This window comes from Paramormyrops kingsleyae, chromosome 24 (genome assembly GCF_048594095.1).
Source record: "Paramormyrops kingsleyae isolate MSU_618 chromosome 24, PKINGS_0.4, whole genome shotgun sequence".
In the NCBI taxonomy this organism is placed as follows: Eukaryota; Metazoa; Chordata; class Actinopteri; order Osteoglossiformes; family Mormyridae; genus Paramormyrops; species Paramormyrops kingsleyae.
Window position 1 is genome coordinate 22186663 of NC_132820.1, and position 20011 is coordinate 22206673.

General features: G+C 44.5%; 1 long non-coding RNA gene and 1 pseudogene across 1 annotated transcript; both read left to right on the forward strand.

The window, feature by feature from the left end:
* The first annotated feature begins 13415 nt into the window (after positions 1-13415).
* LOC140582377 (uncharacterized) lies at positions 13416-15792 on the forward strand. Its single transcript, XR_011985318.1, has 2 exons — positions 13416-14571; positions 15527-15792. It is a non-coding gene; the product is annotated as an uncharacterized lncRNA (long non-coding RNA).
* A 3504-nt stretch (positions 15793-19296) lies between these two features.
* On the forward strand, positions 19297-19529 carry LOC140582514 (U2 spliceosomal RNA; annotated as a pseudogene).
* Positions 19530-20011: the final 482 nt, after the last annotated feature.

The following is a 20011-nucleotide window of genomic DNA, read 5'->3' on the forward strand; positions in this document are numbered from 1 at the left end:
TGGTCAGGCATTGGACTACCACTCCATTTCGAAATTGCGCCTCTAGTGGTCAGGCATAGAACTACCACTCCATTTCAAAAGTGCGCCTCTAGTGGTCAGGCATAGAACTACCACTCCATTTCGAAATTGCGTCTCTAGTGGTCAGCCATAGTAGTGTAACAACATCTGAGTTGGGTCTCTAGTGGTCAACACCGGTAATACCAACACACATAATTGGACACACAGGTTCTTGCCTGAATGCAGGAATCAACTTCACAGACCAAATCGATTAGATCACAACACATTAACATCTAATTAGGTTATTGCTGCATAACTAATTGATGTTTACAATTAAACAATAAGAAACAATTAATTTGGTTTGATTTCTGTTTTACCTTCTTGATTTATTTTAGGTTTTACTTCATTTTATGCTTTCATTCACTCCCTCTCCCCCAACAAGGAGACTTGCATAGAAGTTCAACCATTATTAATAACAGTAAACCAGTTACATATACAATCACATCAGGGAGTCGTTGAGGTTTTGGACGTGATCGGTTGAGCTTTTCCTGTGCTGGGTGCTTACCATTCGCTCTCTGTTGGTTGAGTTTGCCTGTGGCTCTGCTGTCACTGCTTATGATCGTACAGTTTGTCAGAACCGAAGGGGAGTTCTCAGCAATTGGACGCCCAAAAGCGCGCCAGCCCGGCTGCACCCGCTGACTCATTAAGGGCAAGGCTGACAGGTACCTCAGGCAGTCACTACAACTTTTTGAGCAGGACCTCGTCTAGGGTGAGTTCTGAGAACGGCCCTAGCTTGGACTCTCACTAGGGTGGGTGACACCTGAAGGCTATTTTGCCAGCCTTGGTCGAGTCAGGTCTCAGGCAGTGCAGCCGATAAGCTGAGCCCCACCTGGCTTGTCTCATTTGTGCGTACAGAACACCCCCTTCCGAGTTGACATTGCTGGGGATCGGGGGAGTGGGAGCTGGACTTGGGCCTGCTTGGCTGGGATTGAGCTTGTGGGACGTGCCCTACACAGAAGGGACACCTGATAGCGTTCAAACCTCTCTAACTGCATGACTAGCTTAACACCGCAACACCTCATATAGGGACAAATAAAGCAGAACCTGCTAGTGGTCCCCCTTCTGGTCAAAGCGGAGTTGTACAACAGAGCCCAACCCAGGGGTAATCTGATCTGCAACAGCAAGCTACGTTTGAATGCAGTCCTATTGGTTTGAAGCTGTTATTTCTCATTTCCTGTTCCCAACTTCTCCTGTGGTCTTCTGACACTGTCAATAGCCACAGATCTGCAATTTCCAGGATAAGGCTTTATCCTTTCCCCCTCACTAGGGCATCTCTCAGGCCCTAGAGTAACTCACACTGTTCTAACCTGCAACAACTTCTCCCAGGGAACAATTTTTGTTTGTTTATTTTGTCGTGGGTAACTATTCCCGTGGTTCACTACACCCTTCCAGTTACCCATTGACAGGCCCCAGTTCTACTTTATTTTATTTTGTTGGTTTAATTGGTTTGCCCAGATTTAGGTGTTAGGCCTCCCACCTAGGCAACACCCAGCCTGAGTAACAGATTTCTGCGGCCACCCTCCTGTTGACCGAGTCACAATGACCCACATGGAAAGCCCACTGGACCAGTGGAAAGACTTTGGTATCTGGCCTGAAGATGTGACTCCCAACTTGCTGCCCGGTCATGTCGATCTCACATGGTCCAAAGAAGCTGACCAAATTGAGGACGACATTGCCGAACTTATGGACATGCCACCCACTCAGAAATGCGGGAGTAAAGAGCTAACCAAAATACTCGGCTCCCTCGCACACAAACTCCTAGCCAGGCTGAAGATGAATGAAGAGGGAACGTCCCGTCTCCAGCAAAGGGTGCAAGCACTCCAACAGCAGGAGGAAAACACCCAACGACTACTGGCAGAGGCACAGAGAGATGCAGTCCAGGCCCAACATCACATTGGGAACCTGAAGCAAGAACTCCAAAAGAGAAGCTTTCCACCCCATGAGGAGGAGGAGACGGAAGAAGGCGAGAGGCCTCACACCAGCAAAAAGCTTCAACACGCCCTGGAAGAGCTCAGAGCTGAAGCTGACCAGCAAAAACAGCAAGCCAGAGCCACCAGAGAAAACCTCGAAGCCGGACTGGACCAGGCCGACACCCTGCTGGACAGAGCCCACGCGGAGCTCAAGAAAAAGGATGGTTGGATCCAGGCCCTGGAAAACCATCTGGCCGAGGCACAGAGACGCCTGCACAAGCTGAATCACCAACTGATCAGCTCCCAAGAACAGCTCACCGAGGCCAGAACGAAACATTGGGCTGACGCAGAAGAGATTGACCAGCTGAGACGGGGACTGAAGCAAGCATATGAGGTGAAGTCAGAATTTGGAACATCCTACGATTCAGTGATGGCACCGACTTCCTCTCCAACAATGCTGTCTCCCCCAAGGCACTCAGACCGCGCTCAAGGGACCTCTCATTGGGACAAGGTACCGCCTTGCCCAACACCGGACCTTGAGGAACCAATCGCCTGGAAGGTCTCTCTCAGAGAAGACACCCCAGATGGAACAGACCTACCAAAGCGAGCGCTACACCAGCACCGGGTTACCACAAAGGAGCTTGATAAAGTAGCTCAGAATATCAACACGTTTACCCCGAATCCCGGATGAGGCCACGACATTCACGCCTACCTCCAGGACATCGACTTCCACCTCCAAAGACTGGACAATGTGACCAATGAGGACAGAGTCTACCTCATCAGGATCACATCTAGTCTGGAGCTCCGCAGCTTCCTGGATCGACAGCCCAGTCGAATCAAGGCAGACTCCAAGCTGCTACACAAAGCCCTGATTCGAGAGTTCGCTGATCCTGAGTCAGAACAAGGTATCGCCGTCGCCTTTGATGTTAAACAGAGCAGACAAGAAGCTCCCCAAGCCTACTACAATCGCCTTCGTCGGGTATATTTTGGGTCCAGAAATGAGCCAGACATGGAAGAAGATGCGAACTTCAAGGCTCTCTTCCTTCGGAACCTCCACCCAACCATTAACCACTACCTGGGGCTCATGGCTTGTCCCCACACCATGACAAGTCAACAACTGCAAGACCTGGCGATCAAGGCATACCACAAACAAAGAGCAGCAGCTGAGAAGGCAACCAAGGCTCCGGCAGTGCTGAACCTTGGCACTACAGATCCCAACCTAGCGTTGGAAGGTGGCCACCCTCCTCATCAAACACCAATCCACGACCGAGGACTGAGCCACAGTGAGCGTTACCCTGGTGCGCCCCCACAGCAGTCAAAGACTCAGCCAGACTGGTGGGAGACACGGCGCTATCCTAACAAGGGTAAGCTAAGACCAATGGAGCCATGGAACAAGTGGAGAGACCGACAGGGAAACCAGCTTCCTAAGCCAAGCTCTCCCCCAAGTTCCCGACGGAATCCACCACAGAACTGGCAAGACAGAAGGAGAGGTTACAATCCAGACTCGAGGCCTGGATGAACCAAGGAAGAAGAGGAGTCTAATCTACTACAGTTGCTGCGTGATTTCTTTACTCAGCATCCCCTCAAGAGTCAAGAGGACTTTCGGAAGAAAGATCCAAAATGACTAGGACGGAAGCACAAATCACGCAGGACCCCACAACCCTCACCTGAACCCACACCAGACAATGCCTACAAACTCCCTCAGAGGTCAGCCCCAAATGACGCTCAACAGTCATCGGCCTTCCCTACCAGAGATATTGGAACAACTGAAGAAGTCCCACCTCAATTAGAAAGTGCTGCTGACTCATGCCCAGTAAGAGCACCTGATGTTGCCGTCACCAACACAGAGCTTGATCAAGGGGATGAGCCCCCGCCGGTGCCCGGCAGCACTGTCCTGGTTGTGTGCCTTGACTCAGAGCACCAATCTGACTGTGGCAACGCCTCACCATTTCCTGGCCAGGCCCCTGTGCCACAGCTTCTGGGTGACCTGATGGAAAGGGGGTAGCCAAGAAATTCTACCTCTCCATCACCCTGGAAGATGTTCTCACCCTCGAGGCCCTCATCGACACTGCAGCAGACATCACCCTCATGTCAGCCAGTCTCTTCTACCAGGTGCAGCACCTAGCCGCCCAGAAGAACAAAACCCTCCAGCCAAGGAAATGCTCTTTGGACGTGCAGGCGTATTTAGCTTTGGGCACCAGGATGGATCACACGATCCCCCTCAATTTGTCCATCGGCCCCATGAATGTAATGCACCCTGTATACATTTCCCAACTTGAGTCCATTCCATTCCTCATTGGGAAAGATTTGCTGAACCGGTTCGAGCCATTGTTAGACTTCCAACGTCAGAAAATTTGGGCTCAAGTTAGAGAACCGCTGCCACTGTGGACACCTGACACAGCCACATGGGAATGTCAAACCCTGGCTGTCTCCTCGGACCTCACTCCACACCATGGAGAGAACGCAGCAGGAGATCAGTGTCTTGACACAAGAGACCCATACCAGCATCATGACTCCTTCCTGTGCAGGCAGGACCCTACCTTGGAATCCTTCTGCCCCAAGATCACGAAAGGCATGTGGCCCCAAGGCATGGAAGTGACAGATGTGGTAATGACCATGGAAGTAGAAGAGTCACCAGTGACAAAAGGAACTGTATGTCACGTGGAGCTTGCTGATAACCAACACCTGACAATCCATGCTATAACTGCCCAGCCTGACGCAGTACAGTCACCCAGCTGCCACAGCTATTCTCAGGAGGGACCAGCAGCACCCAACATTTTGGACACGCCCACACCAATGGAACTGTCGCGACACCACTACTTTGAGAAAAATGTCTGTCAAGACATGATCACCATTTATGTAGATGGGTGCTCATTCAAACATCAGGGGACCCTGAAAGCTGGAGCTGGCATTCTGTGGCTCAATGACGACCCTGTCCCACCACAACAGCTCAAGCTTGGTCCTCACACATCGCAGTACACAGAGCTGGCAGCAATCTTAATAACCCTGGAGATGGCCTCCGAACGTGAAGTAAAGGACCTGCTGATCTGCAAAGACTTCAGCTATGCACGTCTCAGCTTCATGTGCCATCTCCCTCACTGGACACAAAATGGCTTCAAGACATCAGGGAACAAGCCAGTCAAACACCAAGACCTCCTGCACACGTGCGATGCTCTGATTACCGCACGCAACACGCAGATCTATTGGAAGAAGGTCAGCGGTCATTCCAGACTCCTAGGACTGGACAAGACATACGATGACCACACGGATGCACTCACCAAAGCAGGACCACTGCACGGTGACTCGTGGGAGTTTTGCTCCCTCCCACCCACCCATGTCGTCCAGGTTGTCACCTGCAGCCACAGCCAAGCACCTACCTCGATGCCAGAGGCCTCACTGCTAGAACTTTCCCTTCAGGTCTCCAACTCTGACATCATCTCTCTCCAGCCCACTGATGCTGTGCTGAACAAGGTCTGCGATCACCTCCGCGACCTCTCTGCTAACTCGATCTCCACAACTGATCAGGCATCCCTTCCTGACCTCCATCACCTGATGATGGCTTTACCCTTTCTTCATCTTGCCGAGGGCGTACCTCTTGATGTCCCTGATGCCCACACTTCACCACGGCTCGTGGTCCCTCAGGCACAAAGGGGGGTCATGCTACTGTACGCCCACGATGCACCCTGTGCAGGACACCGCAATGCCAAAACAACCTACGAGACACTTAGTCAAGTAGCCTACTGGCCTAACATGCGACAGGATGTAACAGAATATGTGAAAGGATGTCTGGTCTGCTGCCAATTTCAACCAGCAAACCCAAACCACAAGGCCCCTCTGCAGCGACGGGGTATCAATTTCCCATGGTCAGATCTACAGATTGACTGGGTAGGACCCCTGACGAGATCAGCTCGCGGAAACAAATACTTCCTCACAGTCACCTGTCAGTGGGTAGAATGCCTCCCGGCACCCAATGACACAGCCCAGACAACGGCATATCTGCTCACAAACCATGTGTTCTCCAGGTTTGGCCTCCCACTGAAAGTCAACTCAGACCGAGGCACCCACTTCACAGCCGAAGTGATGCAGGACAATTGGAAACTGTTGGGGATCAAAGCCCAGTTCCACATCAGCCACCATCCTATGGCATCCGGCCAAGTAGAACCGTCGTCGGTATGGTCAAGAAATATGTGGCATCCAATCAGAAAGATTGGGATGTGAAATTGCCTCTGGTGCTCATGGCAATCAGAGCCACACCCCACAAGTCCACAGGAGTGTCCCCCTTCGAACTGATGACAGGACGACAAATGACACTCCCTCTCCACCTGCTCTACCAACCTGGTGACAACAATCTCATCACAGCCTACACCACACAACAATATCTGGACAGCCTGCACCAGCATTTGAGAGCTTCCTTTGCATTCGCCCAACAAAACCTGCAAAGAACCGCAGAGGGCAGGAAAGCCTACAATGACCAGAAAACCTCACAAGATGAACTCCAAGTGGGAGACAAAATCTGGTACTATAGGTTTGTGCAACCAAACTCAGCACAAAGACTTTCCAGGAAGCTTCTACCACGCTGGTCGGGACCACATGAGATCGTGGACAAACTGTCACCTGTGGCTTACCGAATCCGAACCAACAAAGGCACCCACGAAACATGCCTCAAGCGGGTTCATCGGAATCAAATCAAGAAATACCAAGCCCAGAGAAAGCCTGAAACACCCACCAACCAGTCTTCTCAAGATGAAGCCAGCAGCTTGGAATAAACCACATTCCAACCAAAAGAAAGACATCTTTTCAGTCTGAAATCTCCCCAAACTCCCAAGGAGAAAGACCAAAGAGAAAGGGGAGGAAAGATGGTCACAGATAGGGTAGATTAAGGTGGTGGGCCTGACTACTGATATCTGGGTGACCTTTTCAGTTTTTGCTGTACTTATCTGTTTCTTTCTTTTGATAGCTTTTCATTTTATTTTGGTTGTTGTTTTTGGTAAGGACCTGGGGTGGCTCACGCATGCCCGGGAAATTACTGAAGAGGATCCAGTTTTGCAATTTTCTTTGTCCCGTTTGTTTCTTTGCAATTGTTCTCTGGTCAAGAATTGTTGCCCACTATTTCTTTCTCCTGTTCTCTTTTGCACCGGTGTGCACAACATTCAGAGTCTCGACTCACCACCTCACTCCTAATCTGGTCTTTATTTTCTACCCCCTATTACTAGGATGATGCTGCCCCCGCTATTAGCATTACTCTGCCTAGGAGGCTGAGGCTCCAGTCTGACACGGCGTTCCCTGGGCCTCCGCCTGGCACCGTCTTCCGGGGACAGCCCGGTCTCGTGATTACCAACTGTTGTACCCACACAGAGAGAATATTCGTCGGACGATGTCAACTGAGCCATTACCTGCCCGAGAGACCCCAAACTAGTGGGACAGGTGTCAGATGGACTCAGGAGGCCCTGCATCATGCTGCCGCTGACACTACCCACAGATTGGAGCAGTAACCCAACGACCGAGACCCAAGCTGAGTCCAATCGACGGCCCAAGAGGCTCCTGAGCACCCTGCTGGGAGCTGCAGCAGCCGTTGGCACCCTGTTCGACATAGGATTCACCACTCCTCGCGGTCCCAGAAGCCAGGCGCCAGCCCCTGAGCCTCCTCCCTGTCCATCCTGTCACTGTGCCACCCAGAGTGCCAAACAATGGGATGTCAACAATGCCTCGTTGCATGGTGGTGATCCTGTTTCAACTTCCGTCGCCTGAATGATGGCAATGCCATCATCAGCCGAAAGGGGGGATATGTAGGATCACACATGCACATATCACAGGGCCTAAATTCCAGGTGGCCTGAGACAAGGCCGAGCCTGGTACGAGAGGCACCAAAGGGGGGTTACACACACGAACACATACACACAGATAACAAGGGAGGCCAGTACTCCAACTTTTATTGCCCTTGACTTGGCACACAACCCCCCTCCACATACACTCTGCCTTACATCTCACTCACCCAACAGACGAACACCCTAAAGGAAATTTCATTTAAGTTTGGCTTTTGTATACAATGTATATTGATTTACTCACGACTACTAGTCTCAATCTACAGATACGTTATGTTTGTATGTGTCCTTAGACAATCTTAGTGTTTTGTGTGCCACCCTTATAACCATGTTCACGGAGTATCACCTATTTTACCCCTTTGTACTTGAACACATATAAATTTAAATAAATAGATAGGTATAGCTACCATTGTATATATGTTCTCATGGTATACCAGAAGAATCTGGAAAATTAGTGTAACCAATGTGTCCTAACTTTGTTAAAACCCCCCCCTTCTCTTCCAACATTCCTTTGTGGTCCTTATCTGATCTTGGTGGACAGTCACCAAGTTTCTTTGTTTCTACCATGCTATGTTAAAAGAACTGAATTAAGGTGTATCTTATCCATTCTGGAGAAGATGAATTGGCATAAGCCACACTAAACAAAATATGTTGTTTCCAGATGTGCAACTTATATTGATATTACCACAAACTAATGGCCACGCCTATCTATGGATAAGATGTGCTGTTTGTAATATGAATATTTGATGTAATATCCGCACAAAGTGTAACATCTGTTGAGGTGCAACCCAAAACACCTGTATCCTGATGTGAATCAGTCACATAGATAAAATAATTAATTGTTTAATCAATTAATACAGAGGGTATGAGGTATGTACCTGTGAAGCTGGTATGGCATGTTTGGTGTCAAACTGATTGTTAATCACCCCTGATTGCAAATCTGGTCAGTGATTACCATAAAAGTAGATGTATCAAAAGTTATAACAGCTTAATGAAAATCATCAGTAAAGGGAGAATCAGTCGGGCCATAAATCTCAAAAGGACTGATACAGACCCCCTTCCGAAAGCCCGCCAAATGGATGGCCAGCCATTGGGCCAGGAGTCGAATTCCTGGTCATCCCTATTCATGAACTTTACAGCATAAAATCCTGGCACCTCAGAACAAAGGCGAGCAGAACAACCGCCAGCCAGCGCAGAGAATAACCGCCAGCCCGAAGGAGAACATCAGTCCGGGAGGAGAGAAGCCCACAAGAAGCCCTCCGGTGAAGGCCCAGCTGAACAGAGAACAGCACCCAAGACAAAGCTTCACCAGGAGAGAGAATCTAAAGGGACTCCACTCCACTGCTCCAAACGCCGCGCCTTCCTGAGTGCCATCAGCTCAGCAGCTCTGCCATCAACTGCCAAGACCCCCCCCACTCTTCAACCAAGTAAATCAACTTCCTTTCATTCTAACAACTTAAGCTGTTCTGTTTAACCTGCTATAAGACTTTAGGGTCGTGTTTCCACAAACTATGCTTGCTTTGCAGAACAGTATTTCCCATTTAAGGTTACTCATTTAAATCCGGTCATTGCATTTTTATAATTGCATCGTTTGTTTTATTCTGTTATTTCGTGTTTGTTGTTTGTGTTAGGTGTAATGTCTGTCTTATGTTAGTTGTAGTGTTAGTTAGGAATAAATGCATGTCTTTTACACAACTTCAGCCTCCGTCATTGAGTACTCACACTAAGTTCCTGCCTCTGTGTGATCTTGCTACACGCTCTGAACCTCAAACTCGCCTGAAACATCGCGAGACTCTCTCTCATTGGCCGTGAGGGAAGCTTCGCTACCAATCGTGTACATTACCTGGTGATGCAGCTCGCTGGACGAGCCTTCTAACCCAGGTTACTAAGCGATACTGGTAATTAGTGAATCCCATTTAAGTCTCACATTAACAGACTCACAGGGATGCCGCAATTGAGTTTGGAGGAGCCGACCATTCGGCATAACAATTGATTAATAATCAGCATTAAATAATAATTCATTAAACTTTAATTAATTCAAACATATTGGTGGAGAATATTAAAATTTATTTGAGCTAATAATTCCTACATTGGGATAGAACAACAAATTTAATCATTCTGCTCATTTAATATTTCGATTTTAATTAGGTTTACTTTTTGGATATCCATGTTTACATAATATTTAGAATCCCACTGCAGTTGAGAATGGAATGCCACAGATATTAGTCTCCACCACATATCATTGCTTGTTTTACTTCAGGATTCCTTTGGTTGTTTAAACTGATTGCTCTGTATCAGTTGGCTTTGTGTGTTTTGAGATGTATAATTGCCAAAGAGTCCTGGAAAGCTGATGGTTTAGATACCAGAATTAGTATGAGCAGGACTTAATGTGTTTTCTTATGGTGGGGATGTTAGAAGACATTGAGGTTTTTTATTCTATGTACATCCAATCTTAGCCTCCCACCCAAGATCACTCCATGGAGCACGAACCAACACACCCCACCAAGATCCGTTTTAGCTGTGGTAGCCAATATATTTGGGGATTTATGCACTTGTCCTATTCAACATCATAACAGTGAATTAAAAATCTACTAAATCAAAGGCAGTACCATGTCATGCTATGCAAATATACATATACATACAGCTCAGGCTCTTCTCTGCAAATATAAGGCTACAAGGCCAAGTGTGGGTAATCAAAATGGCCTTACATTAACAAATACATCACCCCAAAAAAGCATTACATGAGCAATCACAGCTATTCCATTTTTTTTTTATCTCAACAGAGAACATCTTGCAAGATCAGTATTTGGGAGAGTTTCCTTCATGACGGTGGGTGAAATATACCACAGCTGCAGAAAAGCCCAGTCTTGGCAGAATAGCCATATTAATGAGCTCTTGAGCAAAGACCTTTACTCCCAAAGGGACAGAAAACTGTATCAGGCCATGCTGGCAAAGACCCTTGTTTCAAACCTGGTATCACTTTGCGTTGAATGCTGAAAAGGGCCCTTTAAATACATTAGGTATGTTATTTGCTAAACTTGGGTTTACTTTACTCATAAAAAGTAATATCCCAATTTACCCAAACGAGTGAGTACAAATATTGATTTGAAATATTAATTAATGTTAATATTAAAATTAATTAATATTAATATTGAAATATTGATTTGAGTAAATCTTATAGGATAGTACTGTGACAGTGGGTAGACTATAGCTTTATTTATTTAAAATGTTTCTTAGAATTGGGTATAAAGTCAACCCAAAAAAGTGAGTGCAAATTGTTACATCATTCAATCTGAGTAAATTCTACAGTTTATTTTTTTCCAGTTCATGTACAGAATTACAGTACATTACAGTATTTTATCGACAAGGTTCTCATAAATATTGCCCAGAAAGCATTTTTTCTACAGTATTGTACTATTTTAAACAGTATGTTACTGTAAAAATGTCACTGTTTATTACAGCAGGGGTGCAGATTGAACCCATGACCCTGGAGGCGTGAGGCTATAGTAGGAGCAACGGACCACTATTCATACTGTGAGAAATGATGTATTTTTAATCATACATTGTAACTGATATGTCGTTACACTGCTTGTGTATGCTTTGCACCTTGCCTTTCTCCCTTACTTGTGTTTCTTGTTCTCCACACCTTGTGAGCTTCAACATGAATTGATTGATTGTTTTTTTTAATAAGGCCCCAGGTTAGTTAGGTCCAGTCTCCTGGAAAATCACTAGAATGTGTCCTTGCCTTTGGAAGCTAAGAGCGTCTTATTTTCAGGGAGAGCCCTGTAATATTTAGTTTAATAAATTATTTTTATTGATAAACCTTCATACTGATAATCCTCTTGTAGTGGTCCTAAAAGAAAACATGACTGAAGATATTATCCATTTTAGTACAGACACATTTCACGATTCAGTAACCTGACTTGTCCAATAGATGGCAGTGTAGTACTTCGACTCAGACGTGCTATGGAAATTGCCGGTAAAAACGGAAAGCTGGTTTTCCATTTTAAACGTTTGTCTGACTGAAATGACCACATGTTGTACATATGTAATCGTACTATACATCTAACCTTCAGCGTTGTATTACCTACCTTAATTATCTGCAGCAATAAAATATGTACGCGTAATTGGACAGCTGCAAGTTAAGCAATCTGTCTGATTTTACATTGAAGTAGGCATGGACGGACGGTAAGATGAATGCAGGAGAGACCTGTGAATAAGCTTAAAGTATACATAAAATATGATAAAATAATACATATTTTTAAACATTTAACTGGATAACGACAGCTTCACAGTACTTATATAACCCTGCACAATTTCGAATATCATCATAGCTCCCTGAAAATTAACAGCTATCATTATAGTACAAATAAGCAGTTATCCAGACATCCCGACTCTCCCGGAAGTTCCGGGAGTCTCCCATATATTGACAGCGACTCCCTGATACCCGCAAATTGAATAAAATATCCCGGAAAGAAGAGGAAGTAAACAAGAGCATGCATGCGAGACAGTAGTGTGTGCATCGCGCACTGGAGAGACGCGCGCGTACGACGGAATTAGCGAGAGAGAGAGAGAAAGAGAGAACCTGCATATATGTGTTGATCCCTGCGTGTGTGACTGTAGCCCGTGCTAGACAGACAGCATCCTGATTGGTTTACTTAGCAAAATAAGCCAATCAGATTTCAATGTGGGCGGGCTTCTATTTAACTTCTCGAGGACCGAAGTTATCGGTTCAGTGGAGCATCATGACAGACGGAGAGTGCCCCAAAAAACGGAAGTATAAAACGCATTTCACTTCAGAAAGTGTATCCATGTTTAATAAGGATGAAAATAATGACAGTGTTGCGTGCTGTACTGTTAGCAACAGTGATTTCAGCATTGCTCATGACGGTTTAAACGACTGTAAAATGCATGTTGAGGTGAGTTTAACAAGTGTCATTTCATGTGCTGTATTATTCAGGTCTACACTAGTTAGACACTTGGTTAGTTGCCAATGCTGTCATGAAAGACTCCTTGAAGACTTTTGTAACGTAGCAATGGAATATAATTAAGGAATTTGCATAAATGGTAAAATAATCTACTTATATTATTGTCAAAATAATACATAATATTGACCTTCGTAATTTAGTGCGCTGACTAGAGGAAATTAATGAAGAAATTAAACTGTGAAATCAAGTTTGTTGGAGTTACATCTCACTCCTTGTCGGGCGGTTGGGGGCACCTCACTGAACTGAGTTTTTGCAGGTTGGGATGTCTGAATTATTCTACCTTAGGGAAGGGAGGGGGTCCTGGCTGTGAAAGTTGGGGGGCGGCTGCAGACGATCTCAGAGGCAAACTGCTGTCCACCCAAAAATGCAGGCCCCTCATGTAAGATCACATCCACCCAAATGTTCCAACCCCAGAGGCAAGCTGCTTTCAACTCAACCCCCTGACCCCAGAGGTAAGCTCACTTCCACCCAAAGACCCTGATCACAGAAGTAAGCTGACATTCACCCAAACCCCCAGCCCCCAGAAGGAAGCAGCCATCTATCTAAACGACCTACCCCCAGAGGTAAGTTGACATCCATCCAACTGCCTTGATCCTAGGCGAAAGCTGCCCCGGTACGTCTAGGTGGTGACACTCCATCCTACAGGGTTCACGTGATGCACTTTCCTGAAGCACACAGAGGACACTTCGGGTTTTAGGTAAGTGTGCTTTGTTTTTCTGTGTGTGTGTTTTATTTGGTATGGATTTTATTTAATGGCACGTAAAGATTTTATTGAGCACTGTTTTGGTTGATCACTGTAGCACTTATTCATCAATATTAACATTATTAACATTTATTAGCATTTTATTTGATCTGTTGTGCTGTTTATTGTGCGATTAACCTATTTCATTCCCAAGCTTACTGATTTTATGTGTTTTGGGAAGGTGTATGATGCCGTTTTAGCCCGACCCTTGTGCAGAGTAGGGCTGCACGATATTGGAAAAAAATTACATTGCGATATTTTTTTCCAAACGATATATATTGCGATATTGAGAGCCATCAATCCAGGCTAAAGTCAATAATTACCAATAATTACATATTAATAATTTCACTAATAAGCAAGCTTCATTACAAGTGACAAAAAGGTTACTTAATATTTTATTCCAAAATTCGAACATTTCTGTAAACACAAAAGCAGAACACATTTTTAAATAAAACAGCAGCTTTACACCAACCCCCCTGATTGATTTACAACAATATAACTTAAAATAAATATATTTTTTATAAAACAACTTATAAGCATTTTGGTTCACAATCTTTTAAGTCAACTTTTCTTAGCCAAAGTGCCAAAGTAAAACAGTGTTGGTGTTGGTCATCATAATCATGGCTAAATATATGAAATAAACTAAATGAAATAAAATTTTTATATATTTTGTATTAAATCTTCTAAACAGATTAGAGAACATATTCCTGTAAACAGAAAAGCTGAACACATTTAAACAGCAGCTTTGCAACACCAACCCCCCTGATTGGTTCATAACATAACTTAAATATATATTTTTTTATTTGCTTTGCTAACTCAAGGTTTTTAGCTAAGAATACAAGTCTATCAACTAGAGGTCGACCGATATATCGGGCCGATATTTAGCATTTTTAATGTATCCGCATCGGCCGATATCCGAGTGCACTACGCCGATTTTCAGACAGGCACGTCTGCGGGCAGCCCAGTGTTATTGTTGCTGTGGAACACGTGACCCATGCTGCCTTGTGCAGGGCCACAGCCAGAAGTTTTTGGAAGAGTCCTGGGATAAAACGGTAAGGCTTAAATTCTGATCTTTCAATGACCTGTTTATTTAAGTAGTTTGCTATGAAATGTTGCTTTAAAAGAAAACGCGAATTACGCTATTGGGAACTGGGGTAATGATAATGAGCCTTCAACCAACTGTAGCTTACAGGTAACATTAAGGATCATTGATTCTAATAGAGTTCGTTTTGTGCGCTTATTGGTGGGCTCACAGACGTTTTTTAATCGTTAAAAATCATTTTAGTTGTTAACATTTTAATTATTACCATATCAGCCCGATGTTATCAGTTATGTTTTTTTTCTTGTGTCGGAGAGTTTCACTCTGTGAGTGTGTGGGGCGGAGCAGGCAGCTCTCAGATACTGCAGCGTGTGTGAGAGTTGCGTTACTCTGCCCTGATCACAGACAGCGCCGTCCTCGGGAGATACAGAGCTGCTAAGAACAATGCATGGCGGAGAAAAGTGTTTGTTCGAAAGCCTGGTTACCATTTACTTGAGCTGATGCTGACAATGGTCCTTCTGTGCAACTTTTTTTCATTTGAGACCGGAGATTCAAACAATTTGTCAGACGTCTAGATAAAAAGTGCATGACTTTGCGCAGTTAGTTTCCTCATTAAACATGTCTGTCCTTTATACGGGCTTATACGTAGACAACGTCACAATCACTAGGGGCTTATGTTGTCCTTGCATACAAGGCTGTGCAATACGACAGTTATTTTATTTTATTTTCCGGGATCACTAGATTCTGATTGTGAATTTGGCTTTAAGCTATCTGTCTGCTAACAACAGAAACAACATGTTAGTGTACACTACTCATCATACCATGATGCACTTAGTGTTTTTTTTTTCTTCAAAATGTATTAGAGTGTAATTGTTTTAATGTGCATGGAATACTGGAATTGTAGAATGAATTGAAGATGAAGGTACTATAATAAAAATTCTAACCTTGCATTTATTCTTCTGTTTTAGTAATTGCTGTCTGATGGCTGAACAAAAATCTAATCCTGTATGGCAGCATTTCACAAAGCCAACACCAGGAAAAGCCAGGTGCAATATCTGCAGCAGACTGGTGAGCTTGGGAGCTGAAGAATGAGTTTGCTGCTAAAGAGATTCTGATGCTGCTATCTTTATTGTTTATAAGTTTAAGTTGTTTATAAGTTGTATTGTGTTTTTGTTATTTAAGTTTATATTTAAATTTACACAAGTCAGTATTCAGTAAATGCTAAGTTGAGAAATTTTGTGTATCGTTTGTTATTATTAATGTGATATTTTATCATGCAAATAGAGGGGAAAACGTCCAATTTTCGGCCAAAAAATATCGGCAGCATATATCGGCCATCGGCTGACCCTGACTCCTAAATATCGTCATCGGCATCGGCTATTGAAAAACCCATATCGGTCGACCTCTACTATCAACCTTTGCAGGCTTGAGACAGGTTCGTTGGCAAGTGACGATGTTGCCACTAGTACTGAAAAGTCTCTCTGACGGCGAGCTTGTCGCAGGAATACACAGGTTTTTGCGGGCAAGTCTGGCGAGATGAGGAAAGCTTAGTTTGTGTACTTTCCACCATGCAAGTGGATCCTCCTCTTTGTCTATTGGAGGTGTTAGCAGGTAAGTGTTTAGCTCTGCTTCCAAAGCATCCTTTAGGGTCAGAGAGGAATCACCCTTTGCTTCAGTTTCTCTCTGTTTAAAGAAGCTTCCCAATGACTTCTTTGCTTTCTTTGCCTGGGGTGCACTGGTAACGTTGGGCTCCACGTCAGTGCTGCAGCTTGATTTCTCCTGGCATTCCATCATCTGTGATACCACTCTGGCCTTAACTTGGGTCTTCTTGTCTGCACTGATGAAGTCTATCTTGAACCGGGGGTCCAAAAAATATGCCATATCTAGCAGCTTCTGAGTATCATCATCTTCGTATTTCTCATTGAGGTAGTCCAGCATCTTCATCTTTATGTTCTTGGTCAGGTCTGTGTCTTCCTCTCGCATTTCCAGTAGTGAAGTGTTGAAGAGCTGAAGAACTGGCTTTACAAAGGAGACACTGACGTATTCATCGCCTGAAAGTGCATCAGTGAAATCCAGCATTGGGCCCAGTGACTTGCTTACAGACTCCAGCACATCTATATCTTCCCAGGTTGGAATTAGATGCCGCAGCTTCTTGTCTGCAGACAGGACCTGAGTTAAAGCCTGCTGCTGCTCTAATATCCTGCTGATCATCATCTGTCTGGAACCCCATCTTGTTTGGCATTCTGAGATGAGACAATGTGATGGTAGATTGAGTTCCTTCTGGACTTTTGCCAGGGCATCGCTGGCCTTCCAGCTGTGAGAGAAGTGGCTCACCAGCTTCTTGCAGACTCCTGTAGCACGATCATTGCGGCCATCCTTTTTCACTGCATTTTCTAAGCGGAGAAAACAAACAAAACATTGCGAACTTTAATTATTGAAGCACACTGTTTTATTTCAAACAATAAATGAAGAGCTCTTTTCCAAAACGCGATAAACGCCAATAATAATTTCCTTGTTTCAGATGCAGTTTCTTTCCAAACCCCAATAAGCACCGAACTTAATTTTAGCCTAGTGAACGTTCTCGCAATCCAACGTGGCTGCGCTCCTAACAGATGTTTGTTCATTAGGCTATAATTCCTCAAAATAAGTAAAAAAATCTTATTCTCTCTCTCTCTCTCTCTCTCTCTCTCTCTCTCTCTCTCTCTAAGTTTTCGGTGCTGATGCAGGACGCGTTCATGTACACGGCCCCTAAAAGCTGTGACAAAGAACCAGCAAAAGTAATGATTAGGAATATGTAAAATATTGCAATGAGACATTTTAATTGTTTATTAATAACTGCGAACATGAAAAATAAAAGACAAAAGACTTTTAAAAAAAGACAACCATCAATTTTTGGGAAAAATGGATGGATTTATAGCGTTTTGAAAAGAAAAAAAATTTACTTTGAATTTTTCAACAACAATATAGTTGTTTGATTTAATAATCATTATTCAACATGTTCAGACTAAGCAAAAAACATTTTAACAGGATAAATTGAATATTCACAAAATGTGTGGGTCTAGGTAAAACAATTAATTTCCCTGAAAACTATTGAAATGGAGTTATCGCATTTTGGAAAAGAGCTCCTCAAATGTGCTCATAAAACTATTTTTTGTTTAAAATTAAATGTTTAGTGTCTGTATTTTTTCTTACGTTTTAAAGCTCTACGTACACACATGCAACAAATTCATTTTACAAGTTTTGTCAGGTTCAGGACAGGTTATTAAGTAAAACAGCTGAGTAAAAATGTATTTTTATTTTGGATAAAGATCATGGTCATTACTCACCAACTGCAAGATGCAGTCTGTGGCCGAAGCACTGTAGCCTGGTCCACTTGTTCAGATCGGCAGCTTTCACCATGTTCGCTGCATTATCTGTTGTTATACAGACTTGACGTGTCTCATCTAAGCCCCAAGCGGACACCGCTTCTCTCAGGGCCTCTGCGACATTCTCGGCTGTATGACTTTCCGGGAAAAATGCCGTCTGCAAACAGCGACTTTTTAGCTCGAAGTCCTCTGCGATGAAATGGACCGTCAGACTCATGTAGGGCTCCGTTGTCCTGCTGGACCACAAGTCTGTTGTAGTTGCATAGTATTCCACGTGCGACAGTTCTGCTTCAATCTTAGATTTGCATTTTTCATACAGCTCTTTTATCGCAACTTGGGAAAAATATGTGCGGGATGGTATAACATACCGCCTGTCAAGCGTTCGGATCATTTTCTTAAATCCCTCTTTGGCGACGGTATTTAATGGCAACATATCTTTAGCGATATGAAACGTTATTGCGTCTGTTATTTCTTTCTGTCATTGAGAGCCTTTCTGGTAAGGTGTCACACTGGCAAAGGCATCACAAACATTTGTTTGTTTTGGTTGACATCCAGATTTGGCTTTGTATTCGTTGTAAAGAGCTTTGTGGTGCCGTTTTAAGTGATCAGACAAATTGGTGGTGTTTCCATGTTTTGTGGCCACAACTTTATGACACTCCATGCAAAGTACCTCTTTTTGGTCAACATCCTCCTTTTTGTAGCCGAAATAGTCCCAAATAGATGATTTCGACTTTCTTTTTGGTACGAAATCATTTTTTTGCGGCGGATCCTCTTCGTCGCGCATTTTTAGCAGTGAATGTTGGCTGTGAGCGGTGAGCAGCGACACAGCGAACCAATCACTGTGCAGGCACGCGGAACGTGCATGTCACCCCAGCAACAAGCCATACAACAAACTCGTGTTTACTGTGTGCTACCGTTCTCTTAATACACAATGGGCTTCTACCCTTCACATCGTATGTTCCGGCGATGTGACCATCGCTCACGCGCACATCGCGATGTCGATGTCAAAACAGAATATCGTTCAGCCCTAGTGCAGAGCTTGGAAGTCTGCGGATGTGTTCCTTTTTAACCCTCTGGAGTCTTGGGGTAGGGGACACACTTTCACTAACTGGGGCATGCTCACACATTTCATTCAATATCATAAACTTAATTCCTGGCAAATAAATTATTTCTTATATATTTGGTTTGGTAACAAACTCATCTTAATCTTAGTGTACTTTAGATTTATGTGAAGTTTGTAATTTGACATTCAAAGTATAGACATTGCAAAATGCACTTTGGAACACTCTGTGGGTGTTTGTTTAATATTATCTTTGAAAGTCTTATTGTACTGTGTTGGCATGATTTGCATAGTGTGGGAATGTTTCAGCCTTATAGATTGTGATTATGTGTTAATGTAAGTAGTACAAGCATAATATTTATTATTCATGTATTTGAGCTGATTTACATTTTGTTTTGGTATGAAAAGGTTATTTTGATACGTCCCCCATGGAGGGGACCACATATTAAACGGATTTTTGGAACAGGGAGCCGGAAGTGGGGCTTGCCCCATCTGCTCCAGGCATCGACCCGGTATTGCAGTGCTTCCGGGAACGGTGCACCTCTACTGCCCCCTGTTGTTGAAAGGCAGAACTGACTGACTGAATGGGTGACTAATAGACTGAGTGCCTCTGGATGGCCAACTAATTAGCCGCATGTGGTGTGAGGGAGGGGCCCTGTCCGTGCGCGGCCCCAATTTTTCTTTTTTTTTAAAGTAAGGTGACACGCTGTCGTTTGTGCGGTGGGCAGCTGTGCTGAGGTAAGGCATGACTTCATCTTTGCCTTTTGAATTTTCCCTCATGTTTGTTTAAATGATTGCTGTTTTTTGAGAGGACAGGAGGACAGGGAGGACGCCGGTGACTGCGACGCCCCTGGGCATTCTACTCTGCGCGGGGGCGTCACGGAGGCCCGGCTAACGGCGACCCGCTAAGCGGCAGCCCCATATCGACTCGGGTCTCTCTTCGGTCTTCAGGACCGGTATACGTTTCTTCTCTTTTCTGGATTGGAAAAGACAAGAGCAAAAGTGGAAGAGTTGACGAAATGGCGTCG